This window comes from Cryptomeria japonica, chromosome 7 (assembly GCF_030272615.1).
Source record: "Cryptomeria japonica chromosome 7, Sugi_1.0, whole genome shotgun sequence".
NCBI lineage: Eukaryota > Viridiplantae > Streptophyta > Pinopsida > Cupressales > Cupressaceae > Cryptomeria > Cryptomeria japonica.
The window spans coordinates 254,434,290-254,461,875 of record NC_081411.1 but is presented as its reverse complement, the minus strand read 5'-3'; positions in this window follow the sequence as shown (position 1 = coordinate 254,461,875).

Sequence of the window (27,586 nt, the reverse complement as noted above, 5' to 3'; positions counted from 1 at the left end):
AAATATTTGAAATGGATTTGCAGGCCATAGAATATCTGAATTAATAATAAATATCAAAATCTACAAATTTCTAAATTCATCAAAGTTTTATTAAAAAAAAAATTGACTAAGTTTCTAAATTAAAATAATTTATATCTATCATTTCAAAATATTCTAAATAAATTAATTTTTTTATGATAAATATTATAAAATAATATAAATTAATATTATAAATAAAAATACTATATTACCTAGATAATAAATTTTTAAGGCTTATTAGTGAATTAGAATGCCATATATATAGTTAGATAAAAATATAAGATATCAATCCATACCATCTAATAATATTTTAAACTGCCATAAAAGATCCAAAAGTGAAAAAATGACTATTTCAATATGAGTGCAACAAAAGGCATGTTGGTAAAGATTAGAGAGAAATGGAATATTTGCAAAAGAGGAAGGAGAAAGTGCATAGAGTCAAAGAGAAAGCAGAAAGAGTCTGAATCAAAATTTGTAGATACGAGCAGGAGGATGTGTTTGAAGAAAAGTAATCCTAGCAAAGGAGGTTCTAGTGTAGTAAATAAAGTTTACTATTTCACTATGGAGAACTGACGAAAAAGATGAGAGAGCATTAGACACTAGCTCATTGCCAAAATTAGCAAAGAGTGATGAAAATTTTAAAAATTGAGATGAGGGAACATGATGGTATATGTATGCGAAAAATGTTTTGTTATCTCTTTTATTCTTTAAGAATTCAAACTTATGGTCAATGAGTAAAACAGCATGTTTTATCTATCAAAATTGTGTTTCTATTGTGTTATTTTGGCTGCGAGATTGGGCTGCTTGGTAAGGTTTCTCAATCTTGACTGCATTAAATGGTATTAGAATCAAACTATCACTATCATATCACTATCATAGTGAGTTTGAATTCTGTTGAATGAGAGAATTTAATAAAAAGAGGTCGCTATGTGTTAAGAGACAAGTGATGGTTATAATGTTATTTTTTTCGAAAAGCAAAGTAGCTAGAAATCATGATATGAAAATATTTTAAAATTAGATAATTATAGTGTATGATTTTTCTATATTCTAGTAGAGGTTAGGGTTAGGTAGAAAGTGCAGGAGAGATAGGTGTGTCTTCCAAAAAAAAAATTTGATTAGTAGAGGATAAGAAAGTGTGAATTTGATAGTAGGTAGAGTCTTACTACTATAGAGGGACATGAGATTCTCTAAGAGAATTGTAAAATAGGAAGATGATTTGTTCAAAACAAAGGATGAGACGGTTCATGAGGAGACCCATTAGAATGAGGAAAATAGAATGGTCCATGAAGATGTCAAAAATATTCAAAAGGTTTAGTGTAGATTAGACATATTGGAAAGTACTTATTAGTAGAGAGAGATTAAAATGAAAGGAGGTAGATTGGAAGAGAGATTTAAGGGAGGAATTAAGAAGAAAGTAGTTGCAACCCTTGGAAAGAAGAGAAAAGAAAGGAGAAAACAATCACTATGGACAACCAACTAGCTAATGAAAGGAGAGAATATAAAGGAGGTGATGGTACCTCACAGGTTTCAGTAGAAGGGAAAAAGTTTAGAAACAAGACCTAGAGAGTCCTAAATTTGATGTGAGAGTTGAAGAGAATGAGGATGATTTATTTTTTAAAGAGGAGATGAAAAGCATAGATAAATGCTTTGAAAGAGAAATAATAGGATAAATTGAGGAGTGAAAAGAGTGTACAAAGTAGATAGAATTGAAGAGAAAGAAATTGTAGCAATGGATAGTCCTCTAGAGGACATAGAGATATTGATCATACAACATAGCGCAAGGGTGAAAACCATAATTATTGATTTTCATAGTGTTTTTTATGATGATTTGAATACAACATGGTAAGCAAATGGTGCAAGGGAGAAGGATTTGCATGATGTTAGTATCAATGCATATTTGTTAAGGTAGATAGAATATAGTGGGTCTAATCCCATGGAGAGTAAAATGAAAGAAAGATATTCTAGGAAGAGGAGGATGAGTCGTGGTGAGTTAATTCTAATAGCAAAGGAAAATGAAGGTTGAGATTTGTAAGGAATAAAGGGAAGAAGAGTTTATAGGTGCTTGTCTAAAAATTGTTGTGTTATGTAATCATTTTGTAAAATTGTATGTTTATGGTCAATTACTAAAATTAAATATATTGTTTATTGAATTTGTGTTTCTTTTGTGGTTTTTGGTTGCAAGATTGGGCTACCTGATAAAGTTTCCTAATCTCAACTACATTATGCAAAAAAAAGCATTCCTTTAATTTTTGAATTACTAGGAACTTGTATATGATTCATAAATTTTCATATATGTTTTAATTAATTAAATTTATTATTTAAATAAATAAATATATCATGCAATTTGAAAAAATTCAACCTTTACTTGGGACATAATATTTACTAAGAGAGTGTTTTCTAGGTCTAAATCATAAAATTCAAAATTTAAACTCTTGGAGTATGATATATGGCCACGAAAAATGATTTTCATGAATTTTAGCCAAGATATATGGCCATGGAAATTATTTTCCTGAATTTTAGTCAAGATATTGAATATCTAAATGGAGGATCAAATATATATTTATGGTAATTGAGAATGGTATACACTATCATAATTTTTTGCACCAATGACCATGCATATAAATCAAGATTCAATTTAGTCAATATTTGTTGGGTTACCTAGTCATTTTGGTTGTAAATACAAAAGAAAATTAGTTTCACATGTGAGATAATATGAAGATATATATTAAGGCAAATAAAATAAGATAAATGAAAATGTAGTCTTTTAAAAATTTATAATAAAGATACAACATATATTTTGATAACATGGAATATCTTGACCTTGAATTCTACATCTTGAAAGCCTACACACATCTAATAAAAACTTTGAATCTAGGTAACATATATAAAACATACACATGAATATAACAAACAAATATAAAAAAAAATTAAAAGAAAAGCTACAACAAACTACCATAAAAGATTCCAACCAAGTGGAAAGTAGTAGGGATCTTAATAGGTGGAAATATAAAATGGTTGTAACAATAAGGTTCTAGAAACCCAGTAGAAAAGTGATAGAGTTGTACATATTAAAATATAAATCTTACCATATTGAAAACTCAATCAATTCTATGAAAGACTCAAAAAGAAAAATGACTTTATAGGGATCACAATAAGGTTCCTAAATTATGTAGAAATGAATTTGACTTTGCAAAAATATTTAGCAAGTTCCAAACTATAGGGAAATGAATTTGATTATGTATAAATATTTTTCTAACATTTAAAAAAGTAATAATTGTCATAAATTTATCACTTCAATTATAATCATGAAGGAATTTATGTGATAATATATGTTCCACTCTAATTTACTGCAAATAAAAAATGCAAAGAATAATTAGTATACACCCAAGTCAATAAATTACAAAAAAGTTAAGGACTAAATATTGTAGAACTTCAATTAATAATAATATGTTAGAGTAATTAGTACTCTAGAACTTAAGCTTACTTAAGTCATGCTACTTTTCATGTCTCGAGTTATGTGATGAGGACACGTCATGATATTGTTTTATCCTTACCTAAGGTTTCTTAGGTTATGTTTTATTTAGCTTTTAGTTTTCCTTTATAAGGATTCATTGTAGATTAATTATTCATTTGGAATTACTTGCATAATTAATATGATAATTGTTTATGGATCAATTGTTTTATTGACCTCAATAACACTTTTCTTCTCTCTCACTTCATGATAGGTGTTTGATTTGTAGATGATTTTGAAACCTATGGGGTTGAAGCATCAATGCCAACATGATATTCAAAGCACTAGATCTGCAATTCTCTATTTAGGTTTTGAGACATCTGATCATTCACAAAATTTTGTACATATTGGTTGCAAATAAATTCATCATTGTGTTTAGAAGGGTAATAAAAATATAAGAATGCCTATCCAAACATTCAAATCAAAAAGTTAAAAGTTTTGCAAATTTTATTGAAGATGCATGAGATCTGTGGTTTATCGCGATATCTCCTCAACTACCATTTGTTTAGTTTTCAGTTTTCTTTTAGATACTTTCTGGTCTTGGTAGTTTTTTTTGGCATCTTATTCTTGGTCGAGGTACACTGGGTTCTTTATTTTGGTTAGTGGCTTCCTTGATTAAGCAAAATTTTCATTGTCCAGTCAAAGTGGGAGATAAGTTTTACTGACCTTATTTTTCCTCTCTACAATATGGTTTTCTCATTGTGATACTTTTCGATCTTTGGCACATTGAAGGAGTCTTTCATGCCTTTTTAGGGTGACTAATTATTTTCTGAAATGTCAACTTCTTTAGAGGGATGACATTCTGTTTTCAGAGTTTATTTTCCTATTTCATCAGGCATCGGATTTGGTCCCTCTTTTTTTCATTTTCATCTACATGATTTGGTTGTGTTTGGTGCATGCTTGGTTTTCCTCTTTTTTAAGCAGCTTATTTTATAGGTATTTTTTTATCAACTTTTTTTATTGCATGTAGTTCTCACCTGTTTTTGACATGGGCGGTCTTTTTTTCCCACTTTTGTCTATTTAAGCATCAGAAATGAAAATCTAGCAACTTTTTTTTAAGAAAAACTCAGTCCCTCCTTGGTAAGATTTTCATTTCTGATTTTAATTTACATGAGCGGTTTGGCTTAGGAACCATGACTTTTATTGGCATTATAACCTTTTTTTTTTAGAATCGGCCTGTTCTTCAAGCAACATGTTTTTCGGCTAATTTTTTTTTTATGTCAATTGGACAGCCTTTTTGCAGTTTTGTTTAACCTTTGGTGGTTTCTGTAGATTGTGTTCATTCCTCAACTTTTTATAAGTAGATGGCTTTTATTCTACATGCTTGCTTGACTATTTTGTATTGAATGAGCCCTTGTTTTTGCCCATAGTTGCATGTGGAACACTACCTTGCTTTTTGCTTCACATTTTATAGTGGAGATTTTGTTTTGCGCTTTTCCAACTTTATTCCCTAAATTGCATATTTCTTCAACCTCTTTTCATGTGCGAGAGATTCGATGTTCACTTCAACCTCTCAACCATGACTTGTACCGACAGCCAAGAGTTACATCTGTGGTTTTTTGTATTCGTACGAGTAGATTTGCATACCAGTTTTGTTCACTTGCATTTTATTTTTGAGGTGATTCACTTCTTGCATGAATTGTCTTTTTTTACCTTGGTATTTTCTTTTCTATACAAAAGAAATTTCCATTGGTGTTTAGACAAGGTGTTGACATTTGTTAATGCATGATAGCCTCAGTAAGATAAATGATTGAATGAGAGATAAATGAAGTCTCTCATTCAAACATTTATTATCGTGAGGGGGCACGATCAAGTGATGTCATGATCGGCCATGTCCAAAAGACATGGTCGGTCAAGGCATCACTTGACTATACCCAGCCCACTACATATACCAAATGAAATGTGTGAGAATAGACATTGAAATAAAAAATGCTCCTCCTCTCTTGCAACATAAAAGAAGACAATCAAATTTATACAACAATTCAATGATAGATAATACATAGAACAAGATAAATTTTAATTCTAATCCACAAAATTAACATGGTATCAGAGCCAGATTTCCTTCTATAAAGCCTAACCGCCTGAAGGAAGATCCAATTAAGATCAGATTGATATCTCCTTGAAAGTCTCGAATATCGCCAAATTGCAAGAACTTGTCCTCTCAAACTTAAACTATAAGCGTCCCTTGCTGAAGTCAGAAATTCAGACGTATGTTCAGAAAAATATGTTCTCTAGAAGAAACTCAAGATACCTTGTGATTGAGACGGAGCTTACTAATCAAGATTGAGCACTTCTGAGGTAAAAATTGTAAATATTAATTATTATTATTAATACTAATAATTATTTTATGGACCCTATGTAAATCATAAGGAAGTGATGACTTCCAAATGATTTCCACTTGTATTTTTGAGGTTATTGGAAGGTGATGATCTTACAATAACTCAAGATTGTGGATAGAATTGCTGACTAAGGCAATCCACGTAAAAGCTTGTGGATAGAATCATTGACATAGGCAATCCACAAAAGAGCTCATGGATAGAATTGCCGACTGAGGCAATCCACGTAAGAGCTTGTGGATAGAATCACTGAGTGAGGCAATCCACATAAGAGCTCATGGATAGAATCACTGACTAAGGCAATCCATGTAAGAGCTCATGGATACAATCGTCGACTGAGGCAATCCACGTGAGAGCTCATAGATAGAATCACCGAGGCAATCCACACAAGAGCTTGTGGATAGAATCACCGACTAAGGCAATCCACACAAGAGCTTATGGATAGCATCCCCGACAAAGGCAATCCGCTCAAGAGTTTGTGAATAGAATCACCGACAGAGGTAATTCACATCTTGAGACTATGGTCCCAAGATAAGCATCATACGATTTATGAATATTGCTCCCAATACCTTTGATATTTATCTTACCTAGCTAAGAGGGAGTGTTAATGCATGATAGCCTCGGTAAGATAAATGATTGAATGAGAGATAAATGAAGTCTCTCATTCAAACATTTATTATCATGAGGGGGCACGATCAAGTAATGTCTTGATCGGCCATGCCCAAAAGACATGGTCGGTCAGGGCATCGCTTGATTGTACCCAGCCCACTACATATACCAAATGAAATGTGTGAGAATGGACATTGAAATAAAAAATGCTCCTCCTCTTCTGCAACATAAAAGAAGAAAATCAGATTTATACAACAATTTAGTGATAGATAATACATAGAACAAGATAAATTTTAATTCTGATCCACAAAATTAACAACTTTGAGTTTTTTTTTTTGGAATTTGTTCTCTTGGACGTCAAACCTTTTCCAGTCAGTTTTTTATTTTTTTTCCACATGGGATGAGTTCATTTGTGGCAGCATTACCTCAATTTCAGGCATGGGCTATCTAGCCTTATATTTAGTTCCTAGTAACAATAGGATATACTAATGCATTCGTTGCATTCAATCGATGCATTTCATATCTTATGCTCGTCCAATGGCAAAAAAAATAAATTTGAGCTTTGAAATCTATGCAAATATTTTAATATTTAGAAACATTTAATAATTAATATAAAACTATTTATGGTAAATATGATTGGTAGTTGCCGCTAATTTTATTTCTACAAAAAACCAATAAAATGTAGATTTATCTAATCCATTAGAAAAATTTATTGAAAAAACAAACACATGGCAGAAGATAGGTTGGCAATCAGGTTTCCATTAATTTATCTTAATGAAAATCGTACAGAAGTGTCTGTAAGCGATAGTTTGCAGGTAGCCATCACCTTAAACATACTCTAACCCGAACAAAGAGCCAGCGAGAAGAGTCCATCTCCTACAAAAACCCTGAGCGAGTGAGAAGATGTAGGCGTGGAATCCAGTGGTAAGCATCGATCTGTTATAGAAATCCTAAGCAGATTAAGCATCCATCTGGTAAGAATGCCAATTTTTTTTTCTAATATAGGATTTTTTAAATTTTTTTTTGCCTAACCATGGCATTGAGTTCTAAAAGTTTTCATCGAACTCTGGAAAAATCTAGAGAAATATTTTATCATTCATGTAAATCCAAACGGAGCCATAATTTATTGTCCAGTTATGTTTATGCTATTTGATTATGCGCTTTGTTGGGTCTTCCATCGCTTGAACCTGTAATTCTCTTCAATAGTCCTAAGCCTGTAGGTCATTTGGTCATGAGGAGATTATGCACAACATGAAATTGATACGCATTGTCTTTAAACAGGTAACTTCTCATTCTACCAAATAAGACAAATCTTACATTAACACACGCGCAAACAAGAGAAAGCCTATTATCTTTAAGAAGATAATGCCACTGTGCTTAGTGAACAAAGATAAAAATTTTGGAAGAGCAAAAGTAGATTAACGGGAATCGACAGACATATCACCCTCTTTCTTCTATTATGTGACAGGAACCAGCAAAGCGATACAGAACATCAAACAACAAAAACCTTAATCATAGTTTCAGGCAATATTTACACAAGAAATCTGTCTTAAATCCTTCGCTATTGCACCAGAGTGGCATTCGCCTGAGCAACAACCAAACAATTACTACAATCACTCCATCCGCAGTGAGCAAAATTGAAAGAATTTATGGAAAAACAAAAGAAAAAATTTATTGGATGAAGCAATTCAATATAACAGATTAATAAATAAGAGACAATAACTTTTCATAATTCAAGTTGAAATTATTTTGTACTGTTTTTCAATTCTATCTGTGTGAGATTTTTTTTGTTAGATTCTTTTTTATGAGAAACAACAACAACAACACATTATCTCAAAATAAAAAACATTAAATTTGCAAGATCCAGATTGAAATTATTTGCGCATGTCAAAATTCATCTAACAACAATTTGAACGCTTGGGCGGTTTCTTCGATCTCACAGCCATTATTAATCTGCTTTGTTCCATATTAAACAGTCAAATCTGCAAAGGGCACAAACAAGTCTATAACATTCCCTATGACTCTCTATTGCCAGAGGATCTATTCACCAAGACATTTTAACATAAATTAAATTGAGTGAATAAAGGATTTATGAGTTTTTTATTGTTGTTGGATTGTAATTTAGGAGGTATTTGTGTATGTAAATGCTCAGTCAAATGTAAAAATAGGGAATGAATTTTTTTGACATGTTGTGGTGAGCTTTTATGGACATCGAGGCTCTATGAGAAAAGAAAAATTGCCACAATAGCTCCTTTTTCTATGCGTTTGCATTAATAAAATTGCCACAATAGCTCCTTTTTCCTGCATTTTCGGTGATGATGGAAAGACTGCACTATCTTTGTGAATATCGTGGTTTTGATGCTAAACCTTGCTGTGCTTGTTGAATCTTTAGATGAAATTATGATGTTTATATTAGAATCGTCTTCCACAAATAATTAGGATCATCACCAAATTTTGTCCTCTTGTATTTCTGTTGATCAGGGATATGTATCCCCCAGTGTTTGACCCATATAAATGAATCCTTTAGTATCAGACATTATTCAATGTTGGAAAATCCTCACCTTGTTGATTTAGTAATGAACTTTTGAGTGAACGACTATCTAAAAGGCATTATTTGTCATGTTTGTAAATGTATACATGTGGTCATCATGTGTTTGTAAGGTGGTTGTAGATGTGTAACTAGTCTCACACATATGCACTTGTTACTGAGTATATACTTATTTTTATACATTCATACACATATGTAATGCACATATCTGTATATATTCACGGTTATACATACACATAAGAACATATACGCATATACATATAATTTGTGTTTACCATGTTTTAGCTTCTATTAATCTTCTCTATGCAGTCATTTACCAATTGTTCATTTAATTTTAGAAATAAGAAATGATCTAAATATTTGAACGAGAAACAGTTCAATGTATAAAAGTTGTCTCTAAGAATGATGGGAAAGATTACTAGAGTTGTGCTTGTCAAGGTTGCCTCTCATCTAGGTCATTCAATTTGGTTGGAAAAAAATATTTGTCTTCAGGCACGAAAATTTATGTTATGTCTGAATTTGAATATCAAAAGTTTTCTTATTTCTAATTTTGTCATTTTTTTTTATTATTGTTATAGTGGCAGTAGTAGTTTGAATCTTTTTTATTAGGAATACATTTTACTGCCCATAATCAATATGAATAAGTAAGTAAAAATGGATCATAGAATATGATTGAAAACGAAAAATGAAAAATATATATAATCTAATTTCAAAAGTATTATCAATTAAAATAATTATATTATAATAAATCAGTTCAATTATGTTAACATTTATTTTAAATGATTCCCTGTTCCTCAAAAAGAAAAGTAAAGTTAGGATACTAATTTCTACTTAAGTGATGACTTTATTGAAGCCTGCAAGAACCCTAATAACACATCCAACCATCTCCCTAGGAGCTCCTAAAGATTGAATCAAACTAGATTTAGTCTCACCAAGTACCCATTCGAATACTTCCTTTTGAACATAGTACTCCTACAACACAAACCTTTAGCCTTTCCTCAAACCCATGAATTGCCTCTACAATCTCCATAGGATGAATATATCATCATCTCTTTGCATCAATTCTCAAAGTCTTCTAGGCACAAACTATTTATAAATTCACTCCAAATACCATAAAGAAGAGAAAGACAAGTAATTAGAGAAAAAAAAGCATCATCCTATCAAGCATTTGCACTTCATTGTAACAAAGTTCAATATGATTCAAATATATTGTAATTATAAAGAATAACATGGTACTATTTATATTTCAAGATTAAATGCAGATTATTGATCTAGTTATCCATGCGCACAAGATGCTAGATAAAATGATTAATAAAATATTTGTTTCTTAGAATAATCAATACAAACTTATTTTATATATTGTTCTATTATTGTGTTCTAATACAATTTATCTTAAGTATTTCAATGAGGCCAAATATGAAGGATGATTATTTCACAACACAAATAAAAAATATATTGAGAAAATTATGTTTTTATGTTATAGACCAATCGATTGCATTGCTTATCTTGAGCAACCTTAATAAGTTATTTCTACTTCTTCTACAAATTTCCCTTTTCTCCTCTACCATCCACATTTCTGATTCTCGGTAGGAACATGATGCTTTACGTCTCTTGTTTCATATCGCATCTCATATACTATGATGCATAGCATATAACTATGCCTAGATGCTGTCAAGATTTTATTGTTGTGGTACTTGATGCAACATTAGGTACTGATTTTGGCGGAATCTATCGAATTTAATAACTAAATCAAATTTCTTTAATGTTGTTCCTTTTCATGTTTTTTTGGGCACTTATGATATGAAAAAAGAAAAAACTTAAAGCCGCAATCCCACGGGCGTTGAGAGGCGAGCAAATGAGAGTGGGGTCACAAACTTAAAGTCCTTTGTTTTAATTATATATATAGTTCTTAAATAATATATATTTCAACTTTTTAAATAAAAACAATCTTTAAATTTAATATATTTTGGTTCTTTTAAATAATCTAATAAATATTACTATTTTTAATTTAAATAAAAAATTAAGAATATAATTTATTAAAATTTTATGTCTAAAATTTTTAAAATAATTATATTTATTAAAAATTGATTATTATTTATTTTAAAAAGCTAAATAATAGTATTATTAAAATTTCCATATAATATATATCATAAAATTATTTAATTATATATGCTGTAATATATTTAAAAAAAATAAATTAAACTTTATTGAAAATCTAAATATATAATTTATTATTAAAAAGTTTTAAACATATAAATTAACTAATAATATATTACATTTAATACTTTGGTACTATAATTTTAAAAGCACTATCTACTCCATCTAGTGGTGATAGTGGAGGCATCAGTTGGTATTCAAAATTCAAAGTCTCCATAGATGGGAAACTAGGTTTGCTGCAACGATGGAGGTGGGAGTGCTTGTGCGGTCTATGACTATGTTGGTGATGATTATGATCCTGTTGTAGGGAAGCATTTAGATTCTTCCAAAGGATTGGACGCTTCTCTATCTCTTCATGTTGATGTTAAGGATGTTCGTTCTTCTTGTGTGGGTCTAAAGGTTCTGCTAGATGGTCCCAATATCTCGATTCTCCCTCCTATAGGTCTTGAGAAGATCGTCCATAACTAGAAAATGGTCAGAGATTTTTTGTTCCCACCATAAAGGTAAGAGTTCTTCCCCAATTTTTTACTCTCTGAATTGTGTTGTTAAGACTTTTTCTATCTATGTCCTTGATTGCATTGTGGATAAGGGAATTTTCTTTATAGAGAACTTGTTTATGGGTAAGTTGAACTAAATATCGACTCAATTCATGCTTGGGTGACTAGAAAGTAAGAGAAGAAAGGCCAAGTGGATATTGTAGCTATAGAAACAGGTTTCTTTTCTTTTTCCTTTACTTGTGAGGAAGATGTTTTTTCTATTCATTGTGGTGGCCCTTGGATGTTGGATCCATATTTATTGGCTCTCAAGTAATGGGAACCAATTTTTTACCCAAAGGACTAGTCTTGTGATGTGGCCCCTATCAAGGTTAGACTTATGTTGTCAGAAAAGTTTGCACCCTTGTTGAAAACTAATGCTCAATAACCTCCAAGTGTGGGACCTTGTGTATGTGAGGTTGAATCTTTGGAGAAGGCCAACTTCCTATTCAATCAAGTTGTAGTGTTCGACCAAGCCAAAAATTGTAAAAAAAACTAATTCTAAGCCAAATTCTAATGCTTGCAGAGGAAAATTGAGAAGAAATTATGAAAAAGAAATGAGAAGGGATGCATCTAGATTTAAATATGTTTCTTTCCTCATCTGGCAATGCACTAGGCATCAATAAACCACCCAAGGACATACACAAATCCCAATCTATCAGCTATCTCCAAAGAAAAATAGAAAAGTTATAACCTAATATGATCTTGAGAGGGATTGAGAGATATCCTTAGAAAACACATAAGTATAATTAACACAATCTAAATTTTTAGAGAAATAAAGAAAGAAATATTGGAACTAAAAGGTGAATAAATATTTGACAACAAAGATAAGATAAAACAAATAATTTATTAACATGAAGGCAAGGAAATTATAGCTACAAAAATCATAGAATTTTATAAGAGAAAAGGGAGAAGAAACCCTAAAATATGTTACAAAATTTCCTTTAAAGATCAGACATAACTTAGATAGGACTTTGGGTTTAAAACCCTAACCGACTAGGGTTAGTTTATAGAGGAAAATAAATCAGATTAGATTTTATTGTTGTGCTTCTGAAAGTGTCATGCAGAAAATGGAAAGAACAATAATGTCCCAAAAAATCAAGGAGGCCTTGCATAGGATGACATCTGATGTCCTTTGTCAGACCAAAAAATTTGTATATGTGCCATTAATACATATGGGCAGCCCTAGGAAATATCTATAGATTCCAGCAAGAGTAATGAGGATCATTGTGACTTCTGGAAGTGGTTGGAGTAAGATCAAAATCAAATTTGGTTCATCCATGAGGCTAGAAACTGATTTTTTGATCATCAAGTTGGCAACCACCCCAGGCATGTATTTGTATTTCAATGATCACTCTAAATTTGAGTCTTGGTCGCTAGATCCTCCCCTCGTGTGTGGATGAATGGTTGAGATGCACCTAGAAAGACCTTTGGAAGCATCCTAAATGATCTAATAAAACACCACCATAGATCTTTCCCCTAAACAAAATCAGATGACCACTGTTGATGTGAAATTCAGTTGGCCCCACTATCTATCCAAGTCTAGATCCATTGTAGGATCACAACCTAGGCCAAAATGTTTGTAAACAAGCTATCATGTGTTAGGCCCAATATGGAAAGCTAATGTACTGAGAGGGGAGGGGTGAATCTGTACTTCAAATCTTTTCTTCAATAATAGCTTTATTGTTAAGCATAAACCAAAAACCGTTGTAACATAATATAATGCTAAAAAAAAAAATTAACAATTATACATGATTCACTCCATAACACATATATTTTGGTTATGGAGAAACTCTTGGTTAGAGAGAAAAACTATGGTCGGGATGGCACCCACAACTTCACTACTATAATAATAAAGGTTGCTCGGTTAGAGCTACATGTTCAGCTATTTTTGATAGCTTACCCTGTTAGGAGTATTAAGATCATTAGATTCACCTTGCTAAAGGATTTTACAACACTTATCCTAAATGCTACACCTAGTTAAAGGCTTTACAATTTATAGACTTTGTTAGAGTCTTTTACCATGTTAAAGGTTTCTCTTACAACTCAAAATATTACAATCAAATTCTTACAAAATATCTACAACTTTACATCTGGAATGTTATAGTAGATTCTATGTGTTCAAAATGAGATTACGTTGCTTATATCATACCTCGGTAACCCATAAAGTAACTTGATAGACCCTTCTATTTACTCTATTCCTTGACTATTCTCTGAAATCCTTCTCGGTGACCTCTGTGTCTCTGACAGTCATAATACTTAGTGCTTCCTTATGTATCACACATGTCTTACTTCATATATTTATATCTGATCCTCAATTCATGCTGTATAAATAGATATCTTATGTTAGTGATCTTGTTCATTTCTTTGATCTTACAAACATGATTCATTGAATGAATAACCATACAAAATATTTCATTGGATAGATATCCTCAAAATCATACAAAATCTTTAGGGTACAATTTCCTAAGTGATAATGATTCCCTATTCCTCAATCTTGTAACACATTTCCCATGTGTGTCTAGGTTCAATGAATCTGGTAACATGTTTCACTCAGTGTGTGTTATCTCGGTATATCATTTTTTCTGCTCGGTAGACACATTGGTGATACTCAGTAGACAGCTCGGTGTATACTAAGCTCTGTGACTACTTTCTTCTATAACAGACTGCACTATGCTTATCGACTGAATATTTCGGTAGTAGTAACCAGCTAGAGTATATAGAATGACTTTGAACATAAAACTAATGGTAACTTAGTAAATAGTAACAATCTCCCCTTTTGACATTAGTTGAGATGTTTGACAAAACTTCTTGCAAAGTCATAACTCAAAATATCTATATACTTACAAAATTTGACTAAATTGATAGTATATACAATTGTCAATAAAATAGTATACTAAAATATACTCCCCTTATCAATATATAGTAAAAAATTGATTGTGGACGTGTTGTGATCAATATTCTGTATTCACTGCTTAGCTCTTTGTTCGATGATCACTGCTCAGTTATTTGTTGCTCGGTTCATTGCTCCCCCTGTCAAAATTATGTGTATACTCGAATATGTTGATCTTGCTTATATACACTATAATCCCCCGTTTTGACAAATATCAAAACTTGGTTACCATTTGGTGGAGGCAACTAGACAAAAATGGATCTATACTTTGTCTGGGCATCAGTGAGAGCGGTAGAGAGAGCATCCTTGACACTGTCCATGAGTGAATTCTTAGCTGTAATGTTAGCTAACAGTGAAATTAGTCCATCTAAAGTGCTTCCCTCTGGCTGAGTGGATAGGGAGGTAGCCTTGTTGATCTTCTCTTTGATGGAGGACAAGTGTGGAATGAATAATGTTTGGAGTGTCATAATGTCCATCCTTATTTGGTGCTCTTCATTCCAAAGTTCCAATTGTTGAACCATGAGCTTTTGTAGCTTGGTATAGTAATTCTGAATAGAATTTGGCTCGGTGGTCAACTCATTGGAGAGATCGGTGATCTCTTTCTCAATGACTTTGGTTTTATTCTTGATGTCCTTAATAAATAAAGAAAATGTAAAGAGTTTCTGAATAATGAAAGAATGTGCTTGAGTTAAGGGGACAACTCAACAATAAATTTGACAAGTTTTACTTTTGCAATAGCAATGGCTTCCTGTACCTCTTCAATCATTTTTGTAGTGAGCTCTTTGTCCTTCAATTTTCTCAAATATTCAGATGTATCTACTCCAGATGTCTCTATCTTAATTAGGAGTTCATCCAGTTGAACATGGATGGCGGCATCTGTTGTCACTGTAGCTTTAGGTAGCATATTGGTTAAGAGTGCTTTCACCTTCTGAAGTACTCTATTTTTCTTTTGAATAGCCATTTTCTTCTCCTATTCTGCTTTGGCGTTGCATAGTTCACCGAATTCAATGAGTGCTTGACCTTTTAATTTGGAGATGTCTACATTCGGCAACACTATTGGTTTTGACAAATCTAATTTGAAACTATGCTTTTTCATTTTCTTGTCTTTAGTTTTCACTGGTTGAACTAAGACAATGGCTTGGGAGGCTTGTTGACCCTTAGTAGGTTGCTCGGTAGAGGCAACACTTTTGTCAATTTCTTGAACCTTTGTTGTAACCTTCAGTGAATCCTTGCTCGGGGTCTCAGGTGTAACATTTTTAGTGTTAGAAGGTGCTTGTGAAGTCTATTCCCTGGTGGCCTGATAAGTAGCTTCTCCTTCTATAGACTTGTGACCCTCTATTCCTTGTTCAGTATCCTGAGGTGTCTCAGTTGAAGCAGGCTAAGTGATCGAAGGATAAGGCTGAACTTGTTCCAAAACTGACTCACTTGAAACAAGTTGAGCATATGCATTCCCTTCTATCATTTCCTGTTCTTGTGCCTCGGTGTCCATGATATCCTCATCAATTTGTATAGTGTCAGCAAGGTCTTTCTTAGGGATATAAGGATCTTGCTCAGTGACGTCAACTATTTCAACTTCAACTTGCTCATCAGCATTCTTGTTTCGAAAGATTTCCTGCCACTTTTCTTTGGTTTCATTCTCTACATCCAAATAAAGGCCATTCATCAATTTCAAGGCTCTTTTGTTGACGAGGAAGTTTGGGTGGTAGTTTTTCAGATGTTCTTTGATCTCATCTATCGACATGTCTAAGAAGAGATGTACTAGACTTCTTTCTCTTATCTGTTTCTCTAAGTCCATAGCATACTTCCACCTATTATGAATATGCAAGTACAACTCTTTTGGAAGAGATTTAGATACTTCCAATGGGACCAATCAGAATTTCAGAAGTGTGTAGATGACAGCTTCTTCTATTTGTCTCTTTTCTTCATCATTCCTAGATTCATACTTAACAAATCTAAATGATCCAAATCCACCATATTGTTTCAAATTTGCACAGAAATTATCAACACTATGTACATCTTTCTGTTTAGTCTTAACAATGTGAAATTTGTTTGCATCTTCAGATTCGGTGTCACTGGACTCTTTAGTCAAAATGAGTCTCCGAGTAGATTTCTTATAGGTTTTAGTTACCTTTGGTGCATAAACATTCTTTGATTTATTACTCAGTGATGCTAGAAATGATCTTGTAATTGGGTGCTTTACTGAAGGAGTCGGTGATACCTTTGATGTGTCCTGTTTCTTCCTTTTCAAAACTTTCCCTTTAGGCAATTTGGTGCTTAATGTAATAGCTACCTCTTGGGCTTCAGATTCCTCCTCGATGATTACTAGAGTGCCCTTGACAGGTGTGGAGGAAGAACCTTCTCCAAATTTCTCTGTTAATGCCTTGATCATTTTTGTTGCCTTTCTTGTAGCCTTAGGTACTACAATACTCATCTTAACTTTCTCTTTCACTTCTTCATATGTACCGTATCTCAGCTCAGTAGCATGCCTTGGTAAGGTAAGAAAAGTATCTATCTGCTACTGTGTAATGTCAAAATCAATCTCATAACCCATAGGTGGCAAAGATTGAGTTCTCGGTTCCACAACATTGACATAGCAATAGTTGGTGTCTACTTCAAAGCATATGTCATCCTTGTATTTCTCTACTAACTTGGGTGGAATTCTATACCTGTTATGCATCTTCTCCTGAAACTTGCTGAAATAATCATCCATAATATCATTAAAGTTATCACCTAGCTTTTTGATGAAGTCATTGATTTGATGGGTGATTGGTCGGTGTAGCTCCCAAACTACTTTACTGACTGATGGAAAGAATTTCTCAAAATAGAAAAACATGCATACCAAAAGTGATCCAAACTTCAGTGTATTTGCTAAGTTGTTCTTCTTTGGCTTCCTTATGGTATTGAGATTCTCAAATAGGTTTTTGAACAATACTTCACATAAATCAATTTTCATGCCTTTGTTCACACTTTTATATGCTAGATCGACAGCTGCATAGGGTACACTATTTTCCCTTGCTGAATGAAAGAAACAATAACCTATAACTCTAATTGCAAACTTCAGCTCTGCCTCTTTGACATTATTTAGTTTTAGACCTCTGCAATCAGATTCTACTCTGGTTAAACTGATCAATTCCTTCTATGATATCATTTTCTGAGCTCGGGAATGATCATAAATAGGATAACCGGTGATCAAATGGATGATTTCCTTGGTAATCTTAAACGGTTGCTCCTCTAACCACATGAAGTCATCATGAACTCTACTCAAAACAAATTTAACCCATTGGGGTTTGAAGACTTGCGGGTAGGTTAGGGCTTCGGTCAATCCCTTGACTTTGATGTGTTCAAATTTGCTATCTAGTTTACCATCGGTACACAATTCATCATATGTGTCCTTGATCTCAACATGACCTAGTTCCTCAACCCAACACTCAGTAAAGAATCTGACATCCTCAACTAGTAAAACCCTATCCGGAATGAGTGAAAATGCATTTTTATCATCCAGTTCAGATGTACTTTGGGAGTGAGAGAGTATTTTAGTGAGGGCTTTTCAATGTTCTCAACAACAATGGGCTTCTGGATCTTAGGTGCCATTGCAGATTTTGGATAAACACTAAACAAAAGATCCTTAGGGTTTGAAGACTTTCAAATAGCAGACGCTTTCTACTTAGCAAATAATAACAACTTGATATGATCGGTAAACTATCTTGACAATGCATTGTGATTGATTTAAATGCCTTTGAATTCACTTTGGAAGAGATTTGATCGACTTTGAAATGCTTTTCTTTGCTTTCTAAAAACTTGGTAAGTGTAAAATGACCACGTAAAAGCTTTAAGTACACAATTTTACCTTATCGGGCTTCATGCGGTTAGGTAAGAAAACATTAAATGCACTCGGTACCACTTCCTTTTTATGCTTTTACTGAGTAGTCAGACTTCTTACATTTACTGACTAGATAGGCTTCCAAAAGACTTGATAAAATTTCAAATTTTCTAATGCATCTTTAGCTATGCAGATTTTGAATTAGGTACATGATAAAATAGGAACTGTTGAGGTTTAACCTTTGAGAGAATGCAGTCCCTTCATACCTTTACTGATTAATTTGGAATAGGTGCACCTAACTAGGTAGAAAAGGTGCATTCTTCATTTGACACAATTTCCTTCTTTTTCCAAATCATCTATAATTTGCCTTTTATTTCCTCAATGTCTCCTCTAGGTTGATCTCTGCAATCTCTAGCCAAGTGTCCAACTTTGTGACAATGAAAACATGCCATACCAGGATTTCTCCATGATCTTCGGTTATTCATTCCAAACCTTATAAAGAAGTTGGCACTTATATGTCCATATCTTCCACAACATTCACACCATATCCTTGTATTGTAATCCCATGGTAATGCAGAATATTGTCAGTTAGGATCTATGTGAGTTTGGTAGCCTCTATTATTTTCTTGAAGTGCAGACCACATATAGTTCTCCTTTGTGGTACTATGTCCATATCTATTGCAATTTTTACAAAACCCTTTGAATTTTGCCTTTTGATAATTGCTAGAAGTCTTTGTCCTACATTGGTTAGATGTGTGACCATATTTATTGCAATTGTGACAATAACCATTAGACCTAGTGACATTCGGTTGCTTACTTTTTTTGATTTGGCACATGTTAGCAGTATGTCCTTGTTTTCCACAATAGTTGCAAATAGGCTTCTTTCCTTTGATGTTCTTCTTATTTCCAGCTTTCTTTGATGATTCTCATCTCTCGGTAGTGTGGATTCCCTTCTTGGTGAAGTCTTTTCCTTTGTAACTGAGTCCTGCAACTTTGTTGGGTCTTTTTGTATTCAGTTGCTCATCCAACATCTTTGATGCTTCATAACTCTTTTTCAGTGTTTCTTTGGATTTCTTCTCTGTTTCAAGTTCATATGTCAACCTTGATACTTCATGTTTTAATGCTTTATTCTTATCATCTTTCATATTTGCTTCATGATGTGCATAACCGTATTGATCTGATAGATTTTGTTGAATCCCAGTCAACCTAGTGATTTCATCATTCTTTTCAGATACTAATACTTCAAGGTGTTGTTTTTCTCTTTCTAGATCTCTTACTTTATCCTCGGTTGTCCTCAATGCATCCAGATTTTTAGTCATCTATGTGCTGAAATGTTCATGTCCTCTTTTCATTACTTTTAGCTGATCAGTCAGTGCTTTGTTATTTTCTTTCAGTTCTTCAATCATTTCTTCAATCTCTTTAGATATACTGTTCTCAAATGATGTCTCAATTTGTTCCACTAACTCTTGAGAGTCCTGCAAATCATTAGATAATCTTCTTCTAACTTTCAGAGATTTTTGCATTTGTTTCTGCATGTCAGTAATCACTTGATTAGCATGATCCAATTCATTTTGAAGATTTAGAATTTTCCAAGATTGTCTGTAGCCTTCCATTGATAAGATCTTTCTCTTGAGGTAGTTAAACCCTTTTCCAAGATTCAAGCTCTGATACCAATTGTTAGGCCCAATATGGAAAGCTAATGTACTGAGAGGGGAGGGGTGAATCAGTACTTAAAATCATTTCTTCAACAATAGCTTTATTGTTAAGCATAAACCAAAAACTGTTGTAACATAATATAATGCTAAAACAAATAAATAACAATCATACATGATTCACTCCATAACACATATATTTTGGTTATGGAGAAACTCTTGGTTAGAGAGAAAAACTGCGGTGGGGATGGCACCCACAACTTCACTACTGCAATAATAAAGGTTGCTCGATTAGAGCTACATGTTCAGCTATTTCTGATAGCTTACCCTGTTAGGAGTATTAAGATTGTTAGATCTACCTTGCTAAAGGATTTTACAACACTTATTCTAAATGTTTCACCTGGTTAAAGGCTTTACAATTTATAGACTTTGTTAGAGTCTTTTACCCTATTAAAGGTTTCTCTTACAACTCAAAATATTACAATCAAATTCTTACAAAATATCTGCAACTTTACATCTGGAATGTTATAGCAGATTCTATGTGTTCAAAATGAGATTACCTTGCTTATAGCATACCTCGATAACCCATAAAGTAACTCAGTAAACCCTTCTATTTACTCTGTTCCTTGACTATTCTCTGAAATCCTTCTCAGTGACCTCTATGTCTCTGACAGTCACAATACTCAGTGCTTCCTTATGTATCACACATGTCTTGCATCATATATTCATATATGATCCTCAATTCATGTTGTATAAATAGATATCTTATGTCAGTGATCTTGTTCATTGCTTTGATCTTACAAGCATGATTCATCGAATGGATAACCATACAAAATATTTCATTGGATAGATATCCTCAAAATCATACAAAATCTTTAGGGTATAATTTCCTAAGTGATAATGATTCCCTATTCCTCGATCTTGTAACATGTTTCCCATGTGTGTCTAGGTTCAATGAATCCAGTAACATGTTTCACTCAGTGTGTGTTCTCTCGGTATATCATTTTTGCTACTCGGTAGACACATTGGTGATACTCAGTAGACAGCTCGGTGTATACTAAGCTTTGTGACTACTTTCTTCTATAACCGACTGCACTGTGCTTACCGACTGAATATTTCGGTAGTAGTAACCGACTAGAGTATATAGAATGACTTTGAATATAAAACTAATGGCAACTTAGTAGATAGTAACATCATGATGCAATTTTACATTCACTTTAACCCTTAGCTACCATCGCAACATCGCAAGTTAAAATATCACTTATTCTTGAGCGCTCCAATGATGTGGTTTTCTTCCAACGGTAACCCTTAATGGCTCAATCACAACATTGCAAGGTTAACTGCCAGTTCTCCTTGATGACTGTAAACATGTAATTAGATAGCTAATGGTAACCACTAGTCACATCACAACATCAAAAGTTTAACTATTGTCTCCCCTTGATCATTATGAATTTGTGATGCAGTAGCTCATCGGTAATGGCTAGAATGAGGCTAGTAAAAGAATGAATAAGTCCACGTCTAGTTGGTGGCACTTAAGTAATACGACCACTTGATCTGGTTAATAGAGGAAAAGAAAAAGGCTGAAAAATGGCTAAGGCAAGAAGCCTTAAGGTTTTAGGGCTTTAGGCCTTGGGGAATTATGCAAGCTTCAACCATTAGGTTATATAAGATTGGTTATTTGCATGGCTAAGGTTGACATATAAATTTTAACATTTCTAGTGACTCAGAGTGGTGGCAACACTAATTGGCATATAGATCAGTATTCTATAGCAGTCCATTGGGTATAGAGTAAAAATATAGGTCTGCAACAAGAAATAAAATCCTTCCTTTGTATCCTATAAAAAAGAAGGGGGGTGGGGAGAAATTCTGCCAATAGATTGTGCTCGTGCACTTCTTAGAAAGATAAAATCTAAGATAATTGTTTACAGGGTGTAAAATCAACTCAAAAGAAATCCTTAAGGTGGATTCCATTGAAAGTAATGGGAAGGGCCTCACCACTAAGTCTAGATAGGTGGAAAGAATTTGCTTCCTTGTAGCTAGTGATGACATATAGACCACCCCAAATTGCATCAAATTTGGAGTGCCTACCTTGTTTGGCTTGATCAACATCCCACTTTAGGACAAAATCTCAAACGTCAAAGGTCCTAAGAGTGGCCTTTTTGTCAAAACCCCTTTTGACCTATCCCTAATGTGCCTCAAGGGCCTGCATAGTTGTCCCTTTGATTTATTCTAGCTCCATCAGCTATGTATATATAACTATCATGGCATCATTCTCTATCAGCTCTAGTTGATTCTCTAAGTCAAGAGAGGATAATTCAAGAGATAAGGGGAGCCTTTCTTCTCTTCCACACACCAACATGAAGGGTGAATTGCCAATTTCTCTCTTAGGTGAAATCTTGTCAGCCCATAGTGTTATTCTTAACTTTAAATGCCAAGATGTCTAGTTATCGTCTATAGTTCTCTTGATGATCCTAATGAGATTCTTATTGGATGACTCAACTAGAAAATTCCCTTGGGGGTAGTATTTTAATGATGTCTTCAAATAGATGTCATTCCTAACTACCCATGAATTCATTTGAGCTCCGACAAAAGCTTTGGCATTATCCAATATGATAGTGAAAGGGACACCAAATCTTGTTATAATTCCATCAAGGAATTCAACCACTAAATTTTTAGTAGCATCCTTCAAGAGAAATGCATTTTTCTACCTTGTGAAGTAATTTATGGTGGTGAAAATCCACTTATGAACAACACTTGATAGAGGATTAAATGGAAAAATGAAATTTAGGCCCCATTGAAAAAAAGGTTGATTAGTCTATATAGGATAAAGAGGAAGGGAAACCAACCTTTGTTTTCCGAAGAAGAACGAACACTTTTTGCACTTCCTAACCCACCTACATGAATCAATAAATAGGGAAGGCCAATTGTAACCTACCCTAATTATCTTCATGGCTATGGTTTTTTAAAGAAATGACCACTTGAGGGACTATCATGAAACTCTTCTAATAGTCTTTTGAGCTGATCTTCTTTGATACATCTCGATAAGACCCCATTAAGATCCCTTTTGAACAAAATACCATCTACTAATACATAAGGAATGGACTACATCTTGAAGTGTCTTCTCCTAGTTATGTTAAAATTAGGAGGATAATTACCATCCTTTAAGACATCATGTTTTCCAACCAACTAGTTTGTCCATGTTCATTGTTGGCTTGTTCTTCTTCTTCTTGTATCACAAAGGCAACCTTTGGGTCCATTTCAAAAGATGAAAGAAACTATTCACATAGGTCATTTCCTCTTGCAAACTTGATTATTTTAATGTTGAGGTCATATTCCATGACCTTGGTAATCCATCCATCCCTCTTCTTGCTAATATCCTTGTTTAAGAGGAAATATTTCAAACTTGCATGTGCAATTAGGGGTTGGATCCTATTATTGGATAACATGTGTTTGAACTTCTTCAGTTCCCTAACCATAGTAATAACCTTATCCATGTAAAGAATAAATATCCTTATAAAGAATGATTCCTACCCTTTATGTATTTATGGCCAATCCATCCTTTGACATAATGTGCCCTAACAAATTGCTTGATTAGTAGAAAATACACACTAGGATTCAAGAACTCACTATACTCTCTACATTTCTTAAACACCTATTCAAGATGACGAAACTGATCTATTGCATGCTTTAAATACACAATTATATCTGCTAAGTATATCAGTAAAAAAACAAGTTAATACTCCCCTAAATACCATATCCATGACTCTTTGAAATGTGGCACCTGCATTGGTTAGTCTGAATGGCATCTTACAATAGGTATAAGTGCCCCATTTAGTAGTAAATGCATGCTTAAATTGGTTTGATTTTTGAACTAGGATCTGATTACATGTTGAATATCAGTCATCCAAGAATGAAATTCTCTCTAAGCCACTTACTTTATACAAGATTTGTTCCATGGAAGGAAAGGGATAATGTTCTTTAAGGGAGGCCCTGTTGAGATCCCTGAATTCTACACAAAACTTGATTTCCCCATTCTTTTTTCTAACTAGAACAAGATTAGCTACCAAAGAAGAGTGTTCGATTGGAAAAATTATATTAGGCTCTATGAGCTTCAACAACTCTTTCCTCATTGAGGGTTCAACCTTGGTATTTATGGGTCCTTGTCTTTATCTAACAGGCTTTGCATTTAGGTCTAGCTATATGGTATATTGTGCTAAACTAGACTCAAACCCCTTTAGGTCTTTATAAGTAAACACAAATATGTTGTTGTATTCTTTACAAAGATTAATGAAGACCTCCTACTTTGTTTTAGAAAATACCTTTCCCAAGTTCAGATATTTTCCATAAGCCACTGAGATTGGCTTGTAATCCCCTGTCCTTGTAGCCAAGTTCATAGACTTCCCCTTCACTTCATCATCTGAATTGAATATCCCATCCAAGGTGATTAATCCTCTAGGAAACCTATTTTAATTCAGCTATATCATATAATTTCCATATTGGTTCAACAAGAAGGACTGGTTCTTAGTAGAGAACTCTGCTTCTTCCTATAAAAAAATGACAATCTATCGATCGAAGTCAAATACTTGCAAATTCACATGATTGTCAAGCACAATAGGCCTAACAATAAGCTCGACCTGTTGTTCTTTCTTGTTAGAAATATGGGTTGGTACGTCGTGCTAAGCACCAAATGATGCTAGCCTATCAACATGTTTGTTTCTAATTTTAGGGACACTAGATACATTAAAGGCTTCAAACTCTTCCATTAGGTATGAAACACTATGTTTGTAAGCTTTGAGAAGGTTGTTCTTGGTTATGCTTTCAACTTTAATTTGATTAATAACCAACTCACTATTTCCATGTGAATATAAGGATTTTATTCCTGTTCTTTGTGCTATTTAGAGACCTAAGATCAAGGCTTCATACTCAACCACATTGTTGGTGCAGGGAAAATGAAGCTTGAATGAAAAATGGTATTTCTCCTCATCAGGAGACACGAGTAATACACCAACCCCTACACCATTTTTATTTCTTAATCCATCAAAAAATAGTTGGAATGCTTTAATACTGGTAGTAAACCAAGAGGGGTGGGGGGGAATCCGTTTACTCACAATTAAAACAATTAATTAAATTATAAACCTTATACTAGAGAACAACACAATGAAAGATATATTATGAAAGCACAACACACATAACACCAATATTTTGAGGTGGAAAACCTAGAAAGGGATTAACCATAGTGGGAAACCCTACCCACAATCAGATGAATACTATGGTGTAGTATTATGAATAATTATAATGGGGTTTGCACTTGTAGAAAGACCAACATCCTAGAGTGCACTGCTCATCACAAAGAGAAGTCTCACTGACTTACATAAACATTAGACTACAATCCAAAAAGAAATGAACCATGAAAGTAGCATCTACTAATGCCTGATACAGTTCTAGTTAAGTACTGATGTCTTCTCTGTAGTACTAAAACCTTTCCAACCTTTGCTAGAATGATATAACTCTATTCACATATAATCCTTTCTTTGATAATGTAGACATAACCACCCATAACCTTCAAAATCTGAATTACATGAAAAGGTCACCTATAAATACAGATCATCAACCTTATTGACAATGTCGGCTTAACCGTAAACCCATAATTACCAAAATTACATCACATGATACCACCAGACCAATATTATGATTTACATTGTACATAGCATGGACCTAAATCAAATAAGAAAATAATTATATCCACCAGAAATTTCGCTAAGACCAAAATACAACACGCTTTACCAATTGGTAGAAACCCTTAGTGAAGTAATAGAAAGTTTAACTAGATCCAAATAGGACCATCATAATAACATGCCATCCAATGCAAAGTCACCAAATGCTCAAGACACGATCAAGAAAAACCTTCAACATGAAAGAAACTGATTCCATTAGCCGGACCCAAAATCCACTTACCAAGTCACAAAAATAGTATACTAGTAAAGCTATCCTGGATAGAAGAGGCAAGCTAGTAAAGGCAAATACCTAAAGCGATAACCAACAAAATATAGCAAGCATGTAACCACCCAGAATAAGAAACCAAGATAGAATCTAGAGATCTGATCATACTGGATCAGAATCACAACCAAAACCAAGAATATCACCAAGACTAACTGGGATAGATCCAAACGGGATAGTCTCCAACCTAGATACAGTGTTCACATCAATGACAACACTTAAGCAAATCTAGCATATTGCCCACAATCTCCCCCTTTGGCATTGATGGTAACACTAAATGTGACAAACATCCAAGTGCCAAGGAATGCCAACTCCAAAAGAGAAAATACTGATCTGAAATAAACACCATCAAAAGATTTGACAATTTTTCACATAAATACCTTCTCCCCCTTTGACATCAATGACAAAGGACAGATACTAAACCAAGAGTACTGAACCAAATAGCTGACTAATCCCCTTGAGTAGTAGCACCATCTTTATCAACTGAGATCATAAAAGTATGTTTGATAAGCTCGTCGGATTGATGCATCTCTACATCTCTAAGTCTCTTTCAGAGGCTTGGTAACCCCCAACTGATCTTTGAGATATTCAAAAGTTTCTTTAGGGAATGGTTTCATTAGAATATCTTCAATTGTTGGAATGTACTTTTACTGGCAGTAAACTAAGAGGGGGAGGGAATCAGTTTACTCACAAGTACAACAATTAATTCAATTATAAACCTTGTACTGGAGCACAACACAATGAAAGATATATTATAAAAGCAAAACACATAACACTAATATTTTGACATGGAAAACTTGGAAAGGGAAAAACCATGGTGGGAAACCCTACCCACAATTAGATGAATACTTTGTAGTAGTATTATGAATAATTACAATGGGGTCTGCACTTGCAGAAAGCCCAACAACCTAGAGCGCACTATTCATCACAAAGGGAAGTCTCACTGACTTACATAAATATCGGACTACAATCCGAAAAGAAATGAACTGTGAAAGTACCATCTACTAATGCATGATATAGTTCCCATTAAACACTAATGTCAGCTCTACAATACGAAAACCTTTCCAACCTACACTAGAATGATATGACTCTATTCGCACATAATCTGTTCTCTGATAATGCAAACATAACCACCCATAACCTTCAAGTTCTTAATTACATGAATAATTTAGCTATAAATACAAATCATCAACCTTATTGACAAGGTCGGCTAAACCCTAAACCCATAAACCCATAATTACAAAAATTAGATGACATGATACCACCAGACCAATATTATGATTCACATTACATAACATGGACCTAAATCAAATAACCAAACAATTATATCTACCGAAAAATTCTGCTAAGATCAAAATCCAACACACTTCACCAACTAGTAGAAACCCTTAGTGAAGTAACATACAGTTTAATCAGATCCAAATAGGAGCATCATAATAACACGCCATCCAATGAAAAGTCACCAAATTCTCAGGACACGATCAAGAAACACCTTTGGCATGAAAGAAACTG